This window comes from Mandrillus leucophaeus, unplaced genomic scaffold (genome assembly GCF_000951045.1).
Source record: "Mandrillus leucophaeus isolate KB7577 unplaced genomic scaffold, Mleu.le_1.0 Scaffold669, whole genome shotgun sequence".
Classification (NCBI taxonomy): domain Eukaryota; kingdom Metazoa; phylum Chordata; class Mammalia; order Primates; family Cercopithecidae; genus Mandrillus; species Mandrillus leucophaeus.
The window spans coordinates 1,573,846-1,584,567 of NW_012107241.1; positions in this window are offsets into that span (position 1 = coordinate 1,573,846).

The window sequence follows — 10,722 nt, forward strand, 5'->3', positions numbered from 1 at the left end:
ATCTGGAGATAATGGGTGTGGAATAACTAGTGCAAAACTAATTTTTTTTTTTTTTTTTTGAGACAGGGTCTTGCTCTGTCGCCTAAGCTGGAGTGCAGTGGCATGATCTCAGCTCACTGTAACCTTTGCCTTCTGGGTTCAAGTGATTCTCCTGCCTCAGCCTCCCGAGTAGCTGGGACTATAGGTACCCACCACCACACCTAGCTAATTTTTGTATTTTAGTAGAGATGGGGTTTTGTCATGTTGGCCAAGCTGGTCTCAAACTCCTGGCCGCAAACGATCCATCTGCCTCGGCCTCCCAAAGTGCTGGGATTACAGATGTGAGCCACCGTGACAGGCCTATAATCCCTGTTTTCAAGTTGACACTGAGTAAGTCACAGCCTTGCCCACGCTACCTAGTGAATTCTGTGAGGATTAGGTCCCTGAGCACTCGGACCTTCTAGGCTGAGTTCTTCCAGCCTCCCATTGTTTCTCATATTTGATTAATGTTCACACCGTTTTTAAAAAAGGAAGAATATTCCCCCAGATATCTAATATTGACCGACATTATTTATATCATAGTGTAACCTAAAAAGTACAAACCAAAACTAGGTAACCTCCCAGTGTTTGTAGCTGTATTATAACTATGAATTAATTGAATGGGAACAAAATTCTAAAGCAAAAAAAAATTAAGTTAATGATATGAGTCCAAATTGAACCATTACGTAGTCTTCCTGAAACGAAGGCATTGCTGTGGACGGGCCCGTGGCCACGGCTGCTCTGCTGCAGGCCATGACTCCGTGGGCTCGCCATTCTTCCCTGGTCCAACTCCTGCAGAACCTTCATTTCTCTAAAACACCGTGACACCGGTGGGCCTGCACTTGCCACAAACACATCACTGAAGGGGTGAAGCTGCCTCTGTCTTTTGCCCTTTCAAAGTTCATTCCTTCCTAAGGAAAAGGCAATTAGCAATTCTTATTAAACCTGGCTTTCCTTCATGAACCATGGTGGAATTAACCCTTTGCATCATGGGAGAGAATTAATCATTTCTAGATTTGGGGTCGTTTTAAAAAAGTGATCAGATGTTCCTCTTTGGGCAGGGGGTGGAAAGGGGGAAGATAAATACTGAAGAATTCAATTTGGCTGTGTGAAGGCCTCGTCTCTGACAAGTAGTTAATCTATTTGTTGATACTGTGAGAGGAGAGGCTCCAGCAGGGAGAAAATTAAAAAACGCTCAGCGCCAGGTGCTACTCTGATGAATCTCATGCAATTATTTAACAGGACACTGCTTGCTGGGTAGACCTTATTTTATTGTTTTAATTTTAGTTTGTTCTCTGTTATTTGTCATATCATTATAAAAGTTTTCTGAATTAAGAAATCCTTTCAGTCTACCCTTTTTCATTCGGCCACCATTGATTTTTTTGCTTCTGTGTTCATAACTGAGTTTGAAATTAATGTAGGATTATTATTGATTTATGTATTTATTTATTTTCTTTCCGCTTGGAATGTAGCATCTTAGAGGCTGGATTCTGAATAGAATTTGAAAGAGCATCCACTGCAGGAGGAGAGTTTTAGGTCAGGGAAGGATTGTTTGGAGTTGTGTGAACTGGGAAGGACTGGAGAAAAGTGTTAGTTACACTCCTCAAAAGGACTGAGGCAAGCTGCTGTCCCTGGGGAGAAAATTCTTATTGGTTTGGCTTAGGCCTCGCTAGCCTCTGAGACTCCTGTGGATGTAGAAAAAAGGCAGTTTTTCCCTCTGGGGGAGTCGCTCTGATCTTGCCGGATTCTGGTTCCCTCCTAAAGGCACTGGCAGAGATGAAGCTTCGGCCAAGCTCCCCCGTGGCCCAGGGTGCCTGCAAATGACGCTGCTCTCCTAACCCCAGCTACAGCTGGGACACACTGATTGGACCTGGGCATGGGTAAGGCTCCATGGTATGCTGTAAGACTCCAACCTCTGAGGTCCATAAGGGTGCCCTGGCCTCACCCAATTTGTGACATAAGCCTTTTTTTTTTTTTTGTGGTCATCACCCCAATCCCTTGGACCCAGGAATAGGGATGCCAGACGAAATACATGCTAGCCAGTCAAACTTGAATTTCAGATAAATGATGAATGATTTTTAACATGTTAGTGTAGCGTACCCCGAAGATCACAAAAGACAGATGTATGGCTCTGCTCCTCTCCACCCTGCTCTGCACACACACTCAGAGCCGGAGGCTTGCCCCCTGCTCCATTTTCCCTTGAAGCCTCTAACCTTCAGCAACCTTGATTCCTTCCTCCTTCAGTCTCCTTGCCTCCAGCTGGGAAGCCAGGCTCCCTGCTGCTCAGCACTGCTGGTGATGCTTACAGGCCAGGGGAAGGGTCCACATGGAGGCCCTGGCCTCAGGCCCCCCGCCGCACCCCGCTGCTGATACTTGCAGGCTAGGGGAAGGGTCCATGTGGAGGCCCTGGCCTCAGGCCCCCTGCCCCACTCCAGTTCTTGGCCCCAGCGTTATTCTGTTTGAGGAGCCTGTGGGCCTTGGCCTTAGCTCTTTCCACACTCCACCCCCACCTGCACCCAGACAGCTGTCCCTTGGCCCGCCTGCGCAGCTGCCGTGTGGCCTGGAACGGGGAGGGAGCCTGGAGGGGAGCCTTTGTGGGCTCTCTGAAAAGCACAGGGTCAGGCAGAGACCCAGCGTGGGTCCCAGTGCTGCAGCTCCTGCTGCAGTTCTGGAGAGCCTGCGTGGCCATTCTTTTGGCCGGTGGCCACTGCTCCTGGATTTCTTCATTCTCCTTCAGAGGTTCCCGTGAAGACCAAGGCATCGGCTCGTTTACCCTCACTGCTGCGTCCCTGCTTTCGCCCTCCTTCCCCGCCTCAGCCACCATCTCCCTTCCTCTATCTGGGACAGGACGTAGGGTTTCCATTCCCTTGAACACACAGGTCATTCGGGCGGAGGGGAAGTCACCAAATTTAATTTAACGAAATCTTCACAACCCACCAGTTTCAGTTTAGTGTGTTCTTAAGGCAACAGAGGAACAGATAGAAGGGAGAAACGAGCGTGTGGAGAGCCATTGTTATTTGGGAAAGAATTCAACCAGTTTTCACTCCCTTCCCCCTCCCTCCTGCTCTGGGCAGAATTCTGCTAGCTATTTTCCAATCCGGTTGTGTGTATAGACACACCACAGCTTCTTTGATCCCCGCCTTTCCTCCTAATAGACAAACTGCTGCCAAAGCTTCCAGCTTCTTTCTCCATGGTGACCAAGCCCCTCATTTCCATTTAATCTCAGCCTCCACCTCCCCTGTACCCCACCCCCTCCTTCATGTGGAGCTGGTTATTTCCTTTCTCTTCTCTCATTCTCTCCCCTTCCCCCAGCAGTTCACAATCCTCTTCAAAGTTTCAGGGGTAAATATCAATGGGTCATGGTTTCTTCCTTTCTCCCCAGCCTGCCTCTTTCTACTCTCTACCCCTTTTCTCTGGTGGCTCCCAAATCTTTGCTCCTCTTGGCTCTTCAAACACATTCCTCTTAGTTCCCCCTCAAACTCCCTTTCCTGCTCCAGTCTCTGGCCTAAGAGATGTGAAGATGCAGAGGAGGGAGGCAGGAGGAAGGGGCCCTCCATCTCCTCCCTCCTCCTCCGTCTCCAGGCTCTACCTGCACTCGGGTTCACGTGGGAGAAGATGAATCTGCAGCACCAGCCCCTGCCCGTTTCCCACAGCCAGGGTGGCCAAGCCCACAGGGCTCTACGGGACAATCCTCAGCATCTGCTGCTGCTGCTGGAACCTTCTCAGGGTGTCCTTTACTGGCAGGCAGGCTTTACACACAGGTGAGCAGAACTTGCCACCAGTGAGAAAGCTGGCCGTCTCACACCTTGCCTAGTTTGTGAAACCCAACTCATTCCACCAATGTCGCCTCACGGACTGGCTTTGGAAATTCCATTAATAGCTCCCCTCTGGCCTTGAAGCCTTGCTACCCTAATCCATCAATGACCATTTCACAACTGGGGAATGATACCTGTCCATGTACTCACTTTTTATGGTCCGGTCCTTTACAGCCTACACACATTCTTCCCAAAGATCGCTTACTCGATCCTCATGATAATGAAATTCCAACTGTGCAGAGGGAAACTGAAGCTCGTAGAAATTAAATATGTTACCCAAGTATCTGAACAAAGAAGTAATCGGTGGAGCCAGGACAAGAACCCAACTCATCCCATTCCTAGTTCCTTCCGCCTCCCTTCTTCAGGGGTCTGCTGGAAGGAAGTAGGGAAGTGGGAGGCCGCACACTCCGGCACAAGGCAAAGGGGTTAACAGGAGTGCGTTGACGTTTGTCCTTCTGCCAAGTCCCCTCACGTCCAATTTACATTGTTATACAATGCTGATTCGTACCATTCTTGTTAATGTTTCTTTATAGATGTTTTAGTTATGTCTGCCCCATATGTGCATCTGATATTTTTCGTAGCCTCTGAGCTAGCTCCTTGCTGCACAACTACCCTGGGAATCAGAACAGGTTTCCACATGCAGCTCTTTGGTGAGAGTGACTTAGGGCCCCTCGAGGGGCATGAGAAAACGATTTTGATACCGTGAACACTCGGGCAGGTAGAAACCCAACTTATTCCAGCTTTTCCATCTTCCTGCCAGGCCCTAGCCGGGCTTCCCAGCCTCCTCGTTAGCCTCTGTGAGAAATTAAAGCCCCAATAATCAAATCAACCCTTGTAAATTCTCTAAAAGCCGCTCCAGAGCACCAAGGAGCCAGCAAAACCCAGACCCAAATCCATGTCAAATTTCATAGATATAATTTAAGCAGGGATCAAAAACCCACACTAACCTAGTAACTAAGGCTGCTCAAAATGCACTTTATAGTCCATCTGCCTCTCTGCTTCAGGGAGTCTGTATTAAATTTATTGCAAAGTAAAACAAATAAACCCAGGCAAAGGCAAGATGGAAATCTGCATACTGTCAGAGAATTAGCAGCCCTCTCGGGTTAGGAAGGCTGCCTCTCAATTTGCATCTCTAAGGAGTTGTGACTGGGCTGGGGGCTGGGATGGTCGGGGCAGGACGGAGACTCGGAGCAGGCCTGCCCCCTGCTGGCTGACTTTAGAACTACAACCCTCTGGCCGCGGGGGTGGGCGCTGCAGGGCTCGCCTCACCAGCTTTTGAAAGAGAATCTGCAGCTGAAATAAATGTTGAAAAGGTGTGGAATTGGAAGAGCAGGTAGTAGAGAGAGGGGAGGAAAGAGCTCTGTGGGGAAGAGATCCTCATTTCTAAACGTAAGGCTTGAGGAAGGAAGGCGGGAACTTGAAGTGGGTGGCTGTAGAAATTCAGAGCTGTCTTTTCAGTTGTAGGAACTAGAGACCGCGGTACATTTCTTGACTCCTCTTCCCCTTCTTTTCCTTCTCCCCCTCCCTTGCCCTCCATAATCACAAAACGCATAAGAAAGACCGCAGTGCAGGCGGCAGGGGTTCTTGCATGGCACTGTTGGCTTTACTGTGTGACCCTTGGAGAGAGCTGTGCCTGAGACCAGCGTGAGGCCTTGCTTGAAGGGTGGTGCTGGCGGGTGGCGCCTGTGTGGCTGGAGAAGGGGTGCTTCCTGAAATTCCGCTTCACCGCAGGCCTGGCCCTGCTCAGTTGGCTCACCTGCGGATAGACAGGGCCTCTGAGGCTCCTTTCAGAGTGAGTATCTGAATTTGATGACTCTGGTCCAAGAGCTCAGGCATCAATCACAGACTTTGCAAGGAAGCTCCAAGGATCCCCCATACTCTCCTAGGATATTCCCATCATACCCTTCAGCACTGGCTCCAGTGGTACCCTTGCTAGGGAGAGGCTTCCCCTGACTTCTTTAGGCAGAGATGGGCTGTCTTCCTTGTACTCCTTAAGTTATAGGTAGGTAGATGGCAGGTAGATAGGTAGACAGATAGATGTAGATATATTGATATACTCGTAATCACACTGTAATAATTTATTTATCAACTCCATCCCCTAGAATGCAAAGTCCTTGAGCTCCATGGACAAGGGGAAGGAGTAAGGCCTGGTGAGTGCCATGGCCAATATCAGTATCTACCCGCTCCCCAGTTCCTGCTTTTCCCAGCCAGCGCCTGAAACACAGTATGTGTCAAATAAACGAAAGAATTAATGAATGAAGAGTAAAGTGGCAGGCCGAGCTCACGCCTGTAATCCCAGCACTTTGGGAGGCCAAGGCGGGCGGATCACGAGGTCAGGAGATCGAGACCATCCTGGCTGACGTGGTGACATCTTGTCTCTACTAACAATAAAAATTAGTTGGGCGTGATGGCACGCACCTGTAGTCCCAGCTACTTGGGAGGCTGTGGCAGGAGAATCGCTTGAACCTGGGAAGCTGAGGTTGCAGTGAGCCAAGACTGCACCACTGTACTCCAGCCTGGTGACAGAGCGAGACTCCGTCTAAATAAAAAAATAAATAAATAAAATAAAGTGCCAGAAGATGATGAAGATGTGGCTGCACAGATGACCTAGAAACCTGGCTTTGCCCTTTGGCTTCCTATTGTATCCCTTATTCTTCGATTACCCCCATCATGGTCCTAGCTTGTCTGCCTCCTGAGTGGTCCTCAAACTCTTCTGCTTCTCCTCTTTTCCCTCAAGAGGCAGCCCTGCTAAGTGTGAACAGCAGAGACCATGGCATCAGGAAGACCTCAGTTCTAGTCCTGGCACCCATGCCTAACCTAGCCAGGGGAAGCTAGTCAAGCCTTAGTTTCCATCTTTTTGTTTGTTTGTTTGTTTGTTTTTGGACAGGACAGCATAGTGGTTAAGAGCATAGACACCCAAGCTAGACTGCTCGGGGTTTTTTTGTTTGTTTGTTTATTTGTTTGTTTGTTTGTTTTTTTGAGACAGGGTCTCCCTCTGTCACCCAGGCTGGAGTGCCATGGCGCAATCTTGGCTCACTGCAACCTCCACCTTCTGGGTTCAAGTGATTCTCCTGCTTCAGCCTCCCAAGTAGCTGAGACTACAGGCGCCCACCACCACGCCTGGCTAAGTTTTTGTATTTTGGTAGAGATGAGCTTTCACCACGTTGCCCAGGATGGTCTCGAACTTCTGAGATCCGGCAGTCTCGGCCTCCCAAAGTGCTGGGATCACAGGCATGCGCCGCCGCACCCAGTCTACTGCCTGGGTTTTAATCCTGCCTCCTCCATTTGTTATCGGAGTGGCCGTGGGCAAGTGACTTTTTAATCTCTCTGTGCTTCAGTTTCCTCATCCATAAACTAAAATTAATAGAATCTACTTCATCGTGTTGTTGTGAGGATTAAAACAGCGAATACACATAAAGCCCCTAAAACACCGCCTGGGGCCTGGTTAGCATGAACTAACGCAATAAACACTAGCAATTATTAATAAACAGCACAGGAACTTCACAGAACTGAAGGCGAGCACCAGAAGAGGCAGTCCCAGAAGAGGCTTTGAAAGGAAAGGAGGAAGCTTATGGATGAACAAGCAAAGCATTTCCACAGGGAACACATGCAGTGATGCTGAGGAATGAGACAGCCAACTCGGTGGCAAGGAAAAGTTCACGACTTCTTGGAACCTGCAGAGCCCAAGTTGGCATTTTTTTCCAGCAGAATCAGAAGCATCAATGAGGTGAGTCCGAAGTGTTGAAAGGTAGAGCAGCTTGTTGGTCTCTGGGATCTTCAGGGTGTTTGCTTATGAAATGTCACCCATGCTGCCGCCCCCCCGACCTCCTCAGCCTCATTCCACCCCTTCTTCCTTTTATCCTCCGCGATCCATCCATGAAGAAACGTGTTCAGGTCCTCTAATAGAACTTGCTCCTCCTCCCTCAGGGTCTCCACACGTGTAGGCGTCCTGCCCTGAGTACTCTTTCCTGTTTGCACCTGTTAATCCTCCCTTCAGGTCTATATTTGAGTGGCAGGTTCTCTGGAAAACCTTCCCTCCCCCTGTCGCCTGGGTGGGGCGGCCCTAATCTGTGGTCCCATAACGCTGTGCCCTTCGCTGCTTACCCCTGTATCAGTCAGCTCCAGCTGTGTAGCAAAATACCACAGACTGTGGGGCTTAAACCACAGACATTTATTTTCTCACAGTTCTGGAGGCTGGATGTTCAAGATCAAGGTGCTAGCAAGGTTGGTGTCTGGGGAAGCCTCTCTGTTTGGCTTGTAGGTGGCTGCCTTGTCCCTGTGCCCTCCCATGACCTCTTTGCGCACAGGTTGGGAGAATGAGGAGGAGGGAATCTGTTTTTTCTCTTTTTATAAGGACGCCAGTCCTATTGGATTAGGGCCCCACCCTTGTGACTTTTTTAACCTTAATTACTTCCTTAAAGACCCTGTCTCTGTGGGGCACAGTGGCTCATACCTGTAATCCCAGCACTTTGGGAGGCCGAGGCAGGCAGGTCACCTGAGGTCAGGAGTTCAAGACCAGGCTGGCCAACTTGGTGAAACCCCGTCTCTACTAAAAACACAAAATTAGCCGGGCGTGGTGGCAGGTGCCTGTAATCCCAACTACTCAGGAGGCTGAGACAGGAGAGTCACTCGAACCTGGAAGGTGGAGGTTGCAGTGAGCTGAGATCGCACCATTGTACTCCAGCCTGGGCAACAAGAGTGAAACTCCATCTAAAAAAAAAAAAAAAAAAAAAATAGCACTTCAGGTTTCAACATATGAATTTGGTGGGGGATGCAATTCAATCCATAACACCCCATTAGACAATAAATTCCATGAGGGTACAACCTTGTCTATGGCTGTGTTCCCAAGCACTGAGGCTTCACCCTATCGCCTCGTGATTCTCTAATTTCTACAGTACCTGTTCATAGCAAGGGTGCAATAAATATCTGTTGAGTGAATGAATGAATAAGTCAATTACTTGTGATGACAGCAGGAGTTTGGGAAACATAAGAACTCATAATCTAGTTTTAGGTTCTCTTTTTACAGAAGAGGAAACTGAGGCATGAAGATCCTTGCTAGTTCATGGTAGAACGAGAGTTGGCAGTCCGATTCTCTGTCCCTCCTGCTGCTCTGAGTCCATGCTTTTTTCATCTGGACCAAGAGCTGTCAGACAGCTATATAAAACTGCTGGTTTAAAAAAAAAAAAAAAAATCCTTGTCCAGAGTTTCCTTAGACAAAAAAGTCTTTGGGGTGGCCATGGTGGCTCATGCCTGTAATCCCAGCACTTTGAGAGGCCGAGGCGGGTGGATCACTGAGGTCAGGAGTTCGAGACCAGCCTGGCCAACATGGTGAAACCCCATCTCTACTAAAAATAAAAAAATTTACCGGGCGTGGTGGCGGGTGCCTGTAATTCCAGCTGCTGGGGATGCTCAGGCAGGAGAATCACTTGAACCCGGGAGGCGGAGGTTGCAGTGAGCCAAGATTGCGCCATTGCACTCCAGCCTGGGTGACAGGCTTAAAAAAAAGAAAGAAAGAAAGAAAGAAAAAAAGTCTTTGGTTTTTCATTGACAAGCAAATGAAACTGTCTCTCTGAGGGTCTCATCTTATTCTAGCAACTTAGTCTGGTAGGACTAAGCAATCTGTTAAGGCACTTGAAATGTGTGTCCTCCTTCACCTCTTGTTGGAGGCCTGGAATTTGGTCTGGGCGAGGGCAGGGACTTCCTTGCCACAGGCTTTGATTCTGAGCTGACTACCCAGGTGTGCGGCTCTTTAGATTCCTGCCTCTCTGCTAATGGGTTTTCTTAACTGTTTGTCATTTGCTTATGCAAATCTACCTCTTTCTGCATTAAAATGAACCCAATTATAAAGTGAAATTTCACAATTAAACCACTTAGTGAAGGACATTAAGCGACCAGAAGGAATTGATTTGTAAAAACTTCAGCGATAATTACCAAATGTTTCTGAAATGTGACTAAGTTCTAGGTTTTTCTTTAAACAAACACACATACTTGCACATTTTCATATGTGTACTGCACAGACACTTGCACATATTTTCACACACCTGGTTTCCATCTTCTCACTGTGGGACTTGTTCTTGCTCCTTCTCTGGGTCTAAATTTTCCCCAAATAGAGGAAATTCCACCAGCCATCAGATCATGTCTGCAAAGTTCTTGGAAACCTTCCAAAAGAAATGGCCACTGGGCCGAGGAAGCTGGGGTGGGCAGGAAAATAGAAGGCATAGTGGTTTTAATAAAGTCTCTTGGCCACCTTGGTGATTGATTGATATATTTTGGCATTTGCTTCCCTGCTCTGCTGTAATCGATAGCAGTTGTAGGAGGAGCAGGAAAGGGTGGGAAGGTGGGATGGGGGCAGTATTGATTGATCTTTACAGGAAAGAGGCTTGCCTGGTGATTGCAGTGCTGTGGCCACAAGAAACAGGACCTCGTGGTGCCAGGGAAAGTCACTTTCCTTGTACCCCCTCCCTCCCCTGCCAGGCAGGGTGGCATGGCGTCCAGAAACTTGGAGATGGATAAGAATACATCGGCATCCACCTGAAAACATTAGCCATGCTGGTGTTTGGGAGAGCTGAAGTCACACTCACCTCTCCGTTCGCACCCTCAATTAGAGCGCAGAAATCAGTCTCCCGGGCTGCTGCAGGACAGGGTGGAAAGCGTCTTTAAGGGTGAGGAGGTGATGAAATGCTTATGGGTTCCAGGTTACATCTATATCCAGGAATGACTCCAACTCACTTGGCAGCATGCTGCTGCTCAGGCCATATAATGTAGAGGTGACTTCAGCGCAGACTCTGGAGCCAGCTTGCCTGCGTTCAAAGCTGTCCTTCCACTTCCTGTGCCACCTTAGATGGGTTCACTCGCCTTCCTTGTACCTTGATTCTCCCATCAGTAAAAT